Source organism: Rhinoderma darwinii, chromosome 1 (genome assembly GCF_050947455.1).
Source record: "Rhinoderma darwinii isolate aRhiDar2 chromosome 1, aRhiDar2.hap1, whole genome shotgun sequence".
Lineage (NCBI taxonomy): Eukaryota > Metazoa > Chordata > Amphibia > Anura > Rhinodermatidae > Rhinoderma > Rhinoderma darwinii.
The window spans coordinates 58,635,067-58,648,933 of NC_134687.1; the positions used below are offsets into that span (position 1 = coordinate 58,635,067).

Sequence of the window (13,867 nt, forward strand, 5' to 3'; positions counted from 1 at the left end):
GTGGTAGACAATGTTGATGCATAAGATGATGAAAAAGAAAGACTCCTGCCCACTTTTCTGTCAATATAATAATTTTACAGTGAGGTAATTTGACCCCACCCCATTTACTGACCACAGCACAGCCTACCCTCTTTCCACCCCTGTTACACTTCATCAATCATCATCTCTAGTGGTTCTTGGCATACAGCACTGCATCTAGACAGTGCAGTACCACTAAAGAATTCCCCAAAAAATTAAAAAAAAACAGAACTTTGTTATTTCATGTTTTTCAGATTATCTGAATTGTACACCATATTCTGTAACATTCCTTTAATTATGCATCTATAATCCAGAAAGTCTGATAATCCAGCCCTGGTTTCCTTTACTGAACTGCAAAATAATGTGGAAGCTTGCAAGACCTAAAACAGAAGACTAAGCAGAGAGAACAAATTAGGAGATTCCTCTGGTTTAAGGGTCAGTTCACACGTTGCGTAAATACTGTGCTTTTTCCGCAATGGAATTTTTTGCAGAAAATCCGCAGCAAATACAGTAGCAGCAAAGTGGATGAGATGATACAAATCTTATCCACATGCTGCGTAAACACTGCGTGGGAAAAAAACGCTCAGAAATTGATCTACGGTGCAGAATTTTATACTGCAGCATGTCAATTGTATTTGCGTAAACGCTGCTTATTTGTTGGTTATTTGTTGTGCGTTTTCCCTATTGAATTCAATGGGGAGGTAAATCCTGCAACAAATAGCAGTTGTTGCATTTTTTGCGGCAGGTTCGCAGCGATTCCACCGCAAAAAACGCATCTCAGAAAAAAAATATCTCATACTTACCCAGAAGTCTGTGTTCCTCCCTCCAGCGTGGCCTCCTGGGATGACGCTTCATTCCATGTGACCGCCACAGCCAATCACAGGCTGTAGCGGCTGTTGCATGGGATAAACACAGTTGGGTGCGCTTTTTCGCCCGGATTTCCCTGTGGCGCACAGGGCGAATATGCTGCGTGCAATTACACAGCGTATCCGTCCCATGTGAAAAATTTAGTTTATGTTGACATTTTTAGGCATTTTGTTTTTCAAATCTCTTTACCCCTACAAGTGAGTTTTCTAGACGGATCTCATTGTATTATAGGACTTTTACTGTACCCTGATTTTTTTTTTAGTGCCTGCATCTTATACTTCAGATAAAATAGGGAATCAAGCTTTAAAGGGAAGCTTATTTTGCAAAATAAAATACTTTTCCGAAATTTCCAAAATTTAAAACTTATGCTTTTCCATCTGTAATAGTCATGGTTGTAAGTATAGCCGTAGCAGCTGCTATGGAGCCCAGAGGCTGAGGAGGCACATTAATTGCCCATATCTATCTATCTATCTATCTATCTATCTATCTATCTATCTATCTATCATCTATCTATCTATCTATCTATCTATCATCTATCTATCTATCTATCTATCTATCTATCTATCTATCTATCTATCTATCTATCTATCTATCTATCTATCTATCTATCTATCTATCATCTATCTATCTATCTCTCTCTCTCTCTCTCTCTCTCTCTCTCTCTCTATCTATCTATCTATCTATCTATCTATCTATCTATCTATCTATCTATCTATCTATCTATCTATCTATCTATATCTATCTATCTATCTATCTATCTATCTATCTATCTATCTATCTATCTATCTATCATCTATCTATCTATCTATCTATCTATCTATCTATCTATCTATCTATCTATCTATCTATCTATCTATCTATCTATCTATCTATCTATCTATCTATCTATCTATCTCATATCTATCTATCTATCTCATATCTATCTATCTATCTCATATCTATCTATCTCATATCTATCTATGGTTAATATTCAAGTGACGATTTATAGTCAACTACTGAATATCTACTGCAACGTGACAGTCAACCTGGTGGCAGATCTTGTGCCACTACAACTGAATAGAAAACTGTCAATATCCAAAACAACGCCAACCACCCCCAACAAAATAATGAAATGTGACTATTATTTTTCCACCCCCAAAAAAATGGTCTTCCATTAGTAAATAAGAAGGTAGAGCTTGGCAATTATGTTTTATTGTATTTTTCTATTCAATGCAGCCATATTGGTTTTGATTTTTTAATTCTCTTCTAAGAAACTGATGATCTACCTTCATTCTCATTTTGCCAACATGTTCAATCAATAATAAAATGACAGCTTTATCGTTAGTTGCAGAGAAGTGAATTCCAAAGTGACAACTCATATGGCTGCTCTTCCTTTTGTCACTTTCGTAAAACATCATCGAAAACTAAATAGAAAAATAAAAATTTCTCTGTAAACAAAATAAAAATATAATGACCAAACTGCCTGAACTTCAATAACCCTACTTTCTAATGTACTGATACTGTATATGACCATGTTTTGGTTGGAAATTATATTTTTAAAAATGACTGGTCAGCTTTCCTGATATGTCTGTTTTAGTAAATACTTGCATTGCCCATAAAATAACAATTCTGCAGCATACTATTTTAGATTTCTGCGTTGTGCATTCCTCTTTTATTCCTCCTAGAAATATATGAATAAATTGACAACTAGGTGTAAGCATTTCAATTGGTCAAAAGTATGACATGATCTGACAGTGTCAGCACTGATTGGACAGTGTCAGCGTGTGTAGGGACATGCTCTATTGACAAGGGTAATGGTAACACCCAGTTTTAAATAATTCTATACGTTTCCAGGAGGAATAACGGTGCTCTAGAATTGCTATTTTATGGATGCAATTATTTACTATAACATGTCGGAAGAGTTTAGAGGAATTATTTTAAATCACCTCCAGTACCCCAATGGGAGTTTTAATCTTGTTCCCACTCATTTCTTCTTTTTGCTGCTTTAGATTTAGTCCTCCTTGGTTAGATTAGGACTATACGGTATTCCTGGATTCAAATTGAGATTGGGACTTTTTATGACAGATGCTGTACCAGAGTGAATGCCGTTTTTGGGTATTTTACCTTATTGTGGAAATATATGTCCTATTATGATCCAATTGGTTATTTTAACAGTAAATTACAGACCGTTTCACTACCAGATGAACATCATTCAGTCCTGCTATCCGGAAGGCAGGCAATAACTATATTTTTTTTATTTCTAAAGGAAATGTTTGATCAAAAGACATTTCCAGAGGTTATTAGTTCAAGAATATATTGCATCAACAACTGAGAGCGTGTTTTGCAATCATTGTGCTGACTTGGAAAACTCATGACTAAGTAATATTATTATCAAACATCCTGGGGACATGGATGACTGCAGGCAAAGTGAGCTGTTACCTTCCCATGGCCCAGAGGAATATTCTGTATAAACATAGAACACATACCGTTAAATACAAGTATATTCTATGCCACTTGATTTTATCAGTTTATCCAGTAACTTCCAGTTTCGTATAAAAACCATTACAACAACAAGTGAAACAAGCCGTCCATAAACGCTATATGCATTCTCCATTTGATGGCCCCATTAAAATTTTAGCGAGGTGAGATAAAAATAGCCTAAGAGCCTGCCACTATAAATAATGCAGTACAAGTCATCCGATAATAAAAAATATTCATATTGCCATAGTACTTTTATAGAAATCAGTATGGAACGCAAACATACCAGTGACATACCCAGGAACCCGTATACCAGGAGGGCTACAAATTACACAAATTAATTCTCATTTCACTAACCAGATTACTTAACGGAGTCTACTCCAAGAAGTCAGAGAGGCAAGATGTTTTCATCTTACAATTTAAATTCTAGTTTATTTGTTCTCTCACAATTATGTGTCAAATACTCTTCTGTCTAGGTGGGATATATAGCATTGTTTATCTTTAGCATCTTTGCTTGTGAATAGAATGTCAGTATTACAGTGAAGACTGACACTGACACAGGCAGAGCAATAGACAAATAAAAGCAGGAAGGATTGTCACTCTGGATAAACAGTACATGAGGCCTCATGCACATGACTGTATTACAAATTAGTTTGTACTATTCTGTTGTACTGTGCCCATAGAAATCAATGGGCCTGTACTGCGTCCCTCTTATTTCATACAGAGGCACACAGAAGGGTTTTTTTTTTCCTCATAGAAACATACAGAATCTGCAAGGAAAAAAATTTGAGGTAATCTGCCCAAGAAGCATCACTAACACAAAGGCAACATATGGTGGCGCAAAAAGTGCCTACGGGTCAACAATCCAAACCTGTAAAGGGTGCCGCATGCCACATGCAGTGGCAGATTAAGTAGACCATAGGCCCTGGGCTATTCCACAAACTTGGGCCCCCCTTCCCCACCGCCGCTCTGCCGTGTCCATAGTGAACAACACCTTTCTGTGAGAGCATTGACAAATAGGTGTTACAATTCCTCTTGTCAAAGGGCTGTGTCCCTACATACTGACAGTCTCCAACCATCGCTGACTGTATCACACTGTGCAGGGACACATCCTCCTGACAATGGGAATGGTAACACACATTTGTCTATAAGTCCTGTGAACAGAAAGACTTTATGTGGATCACAGGGATTTTCTACAACAGACATGTCAGGAGAGACAGATCCTCTATAGATCCAGTGACTCACAAGTGACGTCTTCTCTGATGGGAGTCATTCTCTGTTCTTCTCCATCTGACACAGACCGTTATGGTGACTTCTCCTGATGAGACATCTTTGCTCATCACTTCTGCAGTCATTTCCAGCCTCTATAGAAACACAACAATTCAGACACCAAGGCTCAGGACCATAAATTAAAGGGGTTGTCCGGGCTCATACTAGTGACGTATCGATGTGCCCAGACAACCCCTTTTACTCAGACTAATAAATTTGAATACCTACAGACCCCAGACCTTCTAAACTATTGCCATCCCCAGAACAGATACAGAGCCCCAAATCCCCTGCAAAGACATGGATTAAAAACATAACATTTCTAACTTCCTGCAGTCCCCACTAGAAGGAGCATATGAGATAATAACACAGTATACCGTAAGCTCCCTCCGGTGGTGGCTACAGGCAGCAGTAAAATGTATTGTTTTCAGAGGATTTGAAGCTCTGTATTAGAAAAACGGAGCAATGAACGCTGTAAAGATATGTTGAGAAATGAATCAGAACGGAATATAGGACGTAAAAATGATATGATGTTCAAAGGTAGAGATTCACTTTATGCTGACTGGCAGCTATGGGCAAAGGGACAGCTGCCACTATTTGCAGTCATCCTGCTTCTGCTACCTGTGTAGGAGACTAAAACATAGAAATTAATGAACATAAGTCATGCCCCAATTTTAAGTGGGAATGCGCTGTAGTCCTCTAGCCTATTGAATGATACCAACTAGCCACTAGAGTGCATATATATATACAGTATATATATATATATATATATATATATATATATATATATCTTCTTTTATATCAAGATAATTTCTGTGCATCTCTCTTAATAAACTGGAAGGAATCATTTGAGGTTCTCAGTAATAGAGCAGATAAACATTGAGTAATAATATCACCGGCAGCAAACGGTTGAACTTGTTCAACGTTGTTCTGCCTTGTTCCTTTCTCGGCTTCTTGTGTAGAAATGATTCATTACATTTGAGTAAGGTAATTACAGCAATGATGGTTTGCTTGAGTTCAGGAGTTTTGGTTTGGCATAGATTCAGTTCTTTTACTGCACTGTACACCAGACTCTCCTCTAATCCAGCTTCTAGATAATTAGAAGCCGCCTGCAAAGGTTATGAACCCAGTAAAACCTACTTTCACTGAATACGGCAGGGTAAGATTCATTGAAACAGCTGACAATGCCATTTGATGCTGGGGCATGAAGAACTATAGGATGAGATCAGCGGCTCATCTTTAATACAATGCCAGTTCAATTCCATCAGAAAAAGCATCTCGGGTCTAAGGATATGTTCCTTTCTGTGTTATCAGTGATGTTATTTAATGGAGGAAGTTTTATTATGTACGTATTGGTTTTAAATTACGTTTTATACTACTATATTTAAATCCGAAATAACAGTTTATTTCTTAAAACAAAAAATTGTGTCGTTTTAAGGAGCCCCCTCAAAAAAATACCTTAAAATAAAAATTAAAAAATTGTTCTCATTTGTCAATTTTTTTTTTTACATTTTATGCATTTGCTTCTAAGTTATATTTCCAATGTACTTAGCAAAGCAGCATGCACATACAGATGTAGAGAACTTTAACTTGACTTTAGACACATTAAAGGGTAACTAAACATTCAACAACATGCACTGAGACCCCACCAATCGCTAAAACGAAGCGGCAGAAGTGCTCGTGTGAGCGCTGAGCCGCTTAGTTTCTGTTCTGCCTTTTCTGGAAATCAATGTAGCGATGTACGGACTCAATAGAAAGTTTATCAGCCCGTACTCCGATACATCGGCTTTCCGGAATAAGCCGAGCATAAACGAAGCGGCTGATCACTCACACGATTGGAGGCGGTTTCGGTGCTCGGACCCCCACCAATCAAAACTTCTGACATGTCACTATGACATGTTAGAAGTTTGTTGAATGTTTAGTTACCCTTTAGATACACAGTGGCAAGAAACTTTAACTTGACCTTTTCAATGGTTTTCATGGCTTACGTAATAAGATATCATGCAGCTGCACATTTCCAAGATAAGGATTGCTACATCTGTAAGCCGTATACCCCAGCCTTAGTTCTACTGGTTTCTGGCCACAGCTGTATGCGGCCGCCATTACTGCCCCCACAGGGGTTGTCACCCATCATTCCCGGATTCCTAAATCGACTTAGATATACAGTGATGATTCCTCCGACCTTGTTGTGTTGCATAACTAGGTTGATTTGCCGTTGAGGAGTCTTGGAAAGCCAAATGACAATCCATATGGGAACTGTAAGGACAGCTATGCTGTTTATGACCCAACTTTTCCTCGAAGATAAATGGTTAAATAGACTTTGGCAAAGGAGGAGAACTCAGAGGTGTATTTTAATAGTATTTTTTTTTTTTTTATGGACAGTGAAAGTGAATATCTAATCGGCTTACACACTTACTTTCTCAACGTCTTTGCCATAATGCTTTGTAGCATGGGTGTGTTATGATGAAGGTTTGTCGGAGTTGTAAATCACAGCCTGGGGAAGATTCTGTTTTATAGTTTTAATGACATAATGACTATGTAGCAATGAGAATCCTCTTCATTGTTTGGTTTAGGGAGCAGCGTAAGAATGAATGTTAATTATTTTCTTAGTGAAAAGATATTTCAGTGGACAATGCTGCGGAGCACAGAAGTGACAGATGTAGAATTGGACACATGCAATGTAGAGGTAGCGCTTTCTGCACAGACATCATGCAATATAAAATAAGTGTTTCCTGTTCTTTATTTGTAAGGAACATTGACTTGTCATAGTAAAAACATGGAATCTGACACTAGAAGAGATGAGTTCATCTAGTCTGTTAACTCAATAATTTAATCTGTGACATTTTGCTACCAGAACTGGTAAACGTATGCTTTCCCACATATGAACAGTGTTACATGCAGTTCTTGCAGCACAGGGCTGCCACTAGGGGGAACAAACATAATATAGATTTATATGGCTAGCATTGAGTTTAATACGGGCTGTATAAATCTGTCTTCAGTTTGCTCCTCCTAGTGGCAGCTTTGTGCTCCAGAAATATATGTATTTAACAAATCTGTGCATGCAATGAAACACTTTTTGTATCAAAAAATGTGCAGAAAATGCTATTATAATGTAGTAATAGACACAAGAATGCAAACTGGGACAATCATTTTTGTAACAAGAAAAAATATAATAATAATAATAAAAAACACACATATTTATAACTCCTTGGAAGGAACTATCAGGATGTTACCACTGAGGACAAGCGGGGGGAGGGGGGCATACCATATGTGCAGTTGTATAAAAAGACTAGATGTCAGGGGGTTTGCTGTCACCTTAAAAGCAACTAGCACCTTCCTACTGTCTATTAGATTGCATGGCTGAGCTAAAGGATTTCATAGCTTGAAATTACTGGAGGATTGTTGGAAAGATATAAGGGATGGGGGTGTATCTGTTGTTGCATAGGGGCACTCTGCTGTCTGCGTCCCTTCCTGGAGACAAGGACTTCCAGATTTTCAAAGTCATTGCTGAAAACTAAAATAAGTCCTTTGTTAGATGGAGGGAACATTTCCCAACTATAAAGTGTATATCTACCATTGAACAGAGTTTATCCATAGATATCTTCTACATAAACTTTGTAAACACTCTGTAAAGAATCATCGTAAATAGAAAAGGACATTTTCGCCATCCAAAATAGCGCAATTTCTTCTAACGTGTTCCATTAATTAAATGGTTTCCTATTGTCTATCATCTATTGCAGGATTAATGAATTGCTGAGCATGGACATGACAAGGGTAGAACTTATACTCATCTTGTGTTTCATGGATTGATCAATAGTTTCCTCCTCATGAATAGGAGACAATAGATTATGACATTTAAATGAGACTGAAATTGCTCTATTGTGCTTCATATGCTTGAAGAAATCCATAAATGAAAAAGACACCCAGCTATTGAGGGTTGTCTAATGTCTTTCTGAACCATGGACATGTAACAGATGATAAAATACAGGATAATGGATTGTGTTTCTTTCAAAGCAGCCCCTAGAAAAATAATGTATCTATAATATGAAGCTTGCAACCTTCAGATGGATTGTAGACCCATAGAATGGGTTCTAGAATACAATAAAGATGAAAACCTTTTTAAGAGCAACTTTAGAAGATATTTCATAATGGACATTGAAGGTCCTACCATATATTTCACTTCATTTGAAAAGATCCAACAAATATGAATTGTTCGCTAGAGTATTAAGTAGTATGACTATATGAGTTCAGTGGAGGACATACGTGTGCGGCCATTTTGAACATATCAAACTTTTGAGCATTTGAGGCAAAAAATTAAAGTCACTCAACATCTTCACCCAATGGTCAACAACTAATGTCATGTTTTATCATTCTAGCCACAACCTTTTTCAACATTAGACTATGTTATTTTGTTACTACAGATTTTTGTTTGATTGATGTAAATTGTCCATTAGGATAACTACATAAATAGATGGTTTATGAGGGTTTTATGAAATTGTACATGGAAAAATACCTTTATGGGTATTTTAACTGCACATTTTTGGTTGTTCTTATCTATTGCTCATCTTGTCTGGCTTAAAAAGGATGTCTGATAAAGAGACATTAGATATGCTCTATTAGGACAAGTAAATCATGGAGTGTAGTCTTCTACTCAGGACCCCGCTCTATTAGTGGAGAGCCACTAACAAAGAGCAGAAGATAAAAGAGCCGGGAAAAGAGCAGTATAGTATCGGGTATCGGCACCAGGCTCAGGTACCTGGCCTCGTTCCTTGTCCTGAGTCTAGCGCTGATACCCGATACTATACTGCTCTTTTATCTTCTACATACCCTGTCCCCGGTAATAAGGACTTAGTACCGAGGGACTGCAGTGGGTAGCAGCCGGCAATCTATATCACTTCACTCCACGCATAGCCTCGGAGGAGCACCGTTGATCCCTCACCTTTTTCCAGTGTGCAACTAACAAAGAGCGGCACTCACGTTAAAAGGCCTGTATTACATGGTAAGCCATTTATTTGCATAGACAGCATGTAATATTACATTTACCCTTCAGCAACCAAAAATGTATGGCCAGATGCCGCAGATCCCCCTTCCCTTGCCCTAATAGCTGATCACTAGGTTTCTCTAAAGTACCTACAGCTTCAACTTAAAAGGGGTTGTCTTGATAGGGTAAACCCTTGTAAGGAATTTTTTAAAGAGTGTTGTATATAAATGAAGCCAAACAGTATCATCTGTATTAAACCATACCCCAATATTAATAGGGCATAATGCAATGTCTAGGTCATGTCAGATGATCATGATAGAAAACAGTTGTCATAGAAGTTCAGACGAGTATAACTGCTCATAGTTTAGAGAGACATTGTATCCTATCTGTAGACAGAGTTACATAGGTAGTGTAATGTAATTATTCCCTTCAAAGTGGGATGGCAGAAGAGATTATATCTCTGTATAAACAGAATGTAGACATGAACTCTGAAATTGTCAATTTATTTGAAAGACGTGGGTCTTTATCTTGAACGCAGGGTAAGATAACACCACAGCATGCATTCTTTCTGGCTGGTGTCTTGTAAGGAAATAAAACAAGTTTTGAGGTTGACATCTTTGCCTTCTGTAATATCTTTACTGAGATGACTAAGGATTAGGAGAGATGACATAATACTGGGAGCAAAACGATATTGTGTTTGTAGAATAAGGGCTAAAAGAACAGTTGGACATAACAGTTAATAGTGCTGCAGGGTACGTACCACAGACAGAGCAAGGTTTTCTTTGATGTCTGACATAGATACAGCATGGTTTATTCACAAGTTATAGATCTATGCAGTATTATTGGTGGGATGTGGTAAAATGTAAATAAATGGTCATGTAGATACTTATAAATCTTACAGATCTTCCATTTAAACAGTAAATGTAGTTAAATTGCAATGCCTGTTGGGAGGAGTAAAAAAAAAAATCTGCAAAAAATACTATAAATGCATATCTAAAACTATAGTGGATATATCTTCCTACCAATTTTCAAACCATTAATGCAATGAAATAAACAGTATATATCACCTCGGGTAGTAACATCACATTGAAAGAGTGACTTGCAAACACATGATTTCTCCAAGCCCACCCCATAGACCTATTATCCAGAAACTTGATATAATGGGCTACAGATTTTATAAACTTCAGTTATTTATGATCCAAAGGGGTTTGGCTTGCTAAAGGCTAAGAAATTGGATTGATGGGATATGAAGCTTATTTTTTCAAGAGTGGATTTTATAAGAAATAAGCTCAGTTATGAACATCTTCACCTTTCCAATGGTCACGTCTGGACTAAATAGCTTTGTTTCTTCATTTTCTCAAACATTTACAACTGTGTTTAACTAAAATAGCTCATAAATGAGCAGGTATCATCAATACCAATAGATTTGTTGGAACATCTTCCCTTTTTCCAACTGAACCCCCCATATGCAGTGCCAGAAAGATACCAAGTCAGTGATTCCCAACCTTATTACTAGAGATGAGCGAACTGATTCTGTTGAATTTGGTCCGAATTTCCCAAAAGATTCAGATTTGCCGAAATCCCAAACATTTGAGGTTTGAGGCGCACAAATTGTCAAAATGGCCACCATATTGCAGATTTTACCAAAACACAAGGGGGGAAAATGAAAAAAATATACCACACTCAACACCTGCCTTTGTCTTCCATAGTGATGCATCCCTACCGGCATACTGAGATGACGAAGTATTGTTCAATGTGATCACTGCCGCCAATCACAAACTGTAGCGGTCACATGGAACAAAAAAACAATTTAACCTGATGGCCTTCTGATAGGACGTTGTTTTATCCCATGCGACCACTGCAGCTTGTGAATCAGCCCCAGAAGGAATTTCATGATTTTAATAATGCAGCATGCTCTAGGTGTGGTCTTTTTTCTGGCTTTTTTCCTGTAGGCTTAGCTAAATATATATAATAGAAAACCAAAACGCTTGTAAAACACGCAATAAAAAGGATTGCAATTCATGGCTTTTTATACAAGCAAAAAAAAAAAACACATAAAAAAAAGTGTGTATGAAAATTGTGGGATTATCAAATATATCAATGGTGGACAAGAATGTACACCACTTATGTAAAGGATCTGCCAGGCACTGCTTCAGGGTTAGCTCCCAGAATTAATCAGTCAACACCTGAGTGTACATCCCTGAGACAGACACCAGCTTCCTCCACTCAGGCTGGCAGGCTTAGGAGTGGGAGAGCCTATCGCAACCTGGCCAGACTCAGCTAGCTCCCGCCCTCGGTCTATTTAAGCCTGCTCTTCCTGTCCATCTGTGCTTGTGAATTCTTTCCTTGAGGTTTCCTGGCCCAGCTACAGCTCCTGCTACTTTTTGATCCTGCTCCATACAGACCCTGGCTTACCGACTACTCTTCTGCTTTTCGCTTTGTACCTCGCACTCTCCTGGCTTGACTCGGCTCGTTCACTACTCTGTTGCTCACGGTGTTTCCGCGAGCAACTGCCCATTTCCCTTGCTTGTGTTCCCTTGTTTGTTTGTCGTGTTTGTCATGCACTTACTGAGCGCAGGGACCGCCGCCCAGTTGTACCCCGTCGTCTAGGGCGGGTCGTTGCAAGTAGGCAGGGACAGAGTGGCGGGTAGATTAGGGCTCACTTGTCCGTTTCCCTACCCCCCCCCACCATTACAAATTCACAAGCCCTATACCTAGTCTACCCTGGTCCCTGACACCATTATGGAACCCCGTGAAACCCTGGCTCAGCAAATGCAGGGTCTCTCCCTACAGGTCCAGGCCCTGGCTCAGAGGGTCAACCAGCCTGATGCTACCTTGGTAGTTCCCCTCACCGCACCCCTTGAACCCCACCTCAAGTTGCCCGACCGGTTCTCAGGTGACCGGAGGGCTTTTCTCTCCTTTCGGGAGAGTTGTAAGCTTTACTTTCGCTTAAAGCCTCACTCCTCAGGTTCTGAGAGCCAGCGGGTGGGTATAATTATGTCCCGGCTCCAGGAAGGGCCCCAAGAGTGGGCCTTCTCCTTGGCTCCTGGCGCCCCTGAACTTTCCTCCGTTGATTGTTTCTTTTCTGCCCTCGGACTTATTTATGACGAGACTGACAGAACTGCCTTTGCCGAGAGTCAGCTGGTGACCTTACGTCAGGGTAAGAGACCTATTGAGGAGTATTGCTCTGACTTTCGGAAGTGGTGCGTAGCTTCTCGGTGGAATGACCCTGCCTTAAGGTGCCAGTTTAGGTTGGGTCTGTCGAACGCCCTGAAAGACCTGCTAGTTAGCTATCCCTCTTCTGACTCCCTAGACCAGGTTATGGCTTTAGTGGTACGACTTGACCGACGTCTCAGGGAACGACAACGTGAACGTTTATGTGTTTTTTCCTCCGACTCCCCCATGATGCCTCCCGAAGTCCCGTTGCTTCGTTTGTCCCCTAAAGACTCAGAAATACCTATGCAACTCGGGGCCTCCGTGTCCCCTCAACAACGTAGAGAATTCCGCAGGAAGAATGGTCTCTGCTTCTACTGTGGGGATGTCAAGCATCAAGTAAACAACTGTCCCAAGCGTAAGAATGCTGCCAGAGAGCTCCCGCGTCTAAGTGATCATCGGGGAGGTCACTTGGGCGCACAGGTATTTCCCGTAAATATGAAACGTACTAAGATATTGCTTCCCTTTCAGGTCTCGTTTGGTGGTAGGTCTGCTACCGGCAGTGCCTTCGTGGATTCAGGGTCATCTACTAATATCATGTCTGTGGAATTTGCTATGTCTCTTGCTATGCCTCTGATTGATTTGCCTAAACCTGTTCCGGTAGTGGGTATCGACTCCACTCCTCTTGCTAATGGTTATTTTACACAGCATACCCCTGTTTTTGAACTCCTTGTTGGCTCCATGCATTTGGAGCAGTGCTCTGTACTATTGATGCAGGGATTATCGTACGATTTGGTTCTAGGTCTTCCCTGGTTGCAGTTGCATAATCCCACGTTTGACTGGAATACTGGGGAGCTAACCAAATGGGGTAATGAATGTTGTACGTCATGTTTTTCTGTTAATTCTATTTCTCCCCCTAAGGAGGTGAATACGCTACCCGAGTTTGTTCAGGACTTCGCTGATGTTTTCTCTAAAGAGGCCTCCGAAGTATTACCGCCTCATAGAGAATACGATTGCGCTATCGAATTGGTACCAGGAGCTAAGCTTCCTAAGGGTAGAATATTTAACCTTTCCTGTCCCGAACGTGAAGCCATGAGGGAGTATATCCAGGAATCCCTGGCCAAG

General features: G+C 39.6%; 1 protein-coding gene across 4 annotated transcripts in view; it reads left to right on the top strand.

The window, feature by feature from the left end:
- The window catches only part of PCDH7 (protocadherin 7), a 748,481-nt gene that overhangs the window by 415,207 nt on the left and 319,407 nt on the right, over window positions 1-13,867 (top strand). The gene's annotated exons all lie outside the window — the stretch shown is intronic.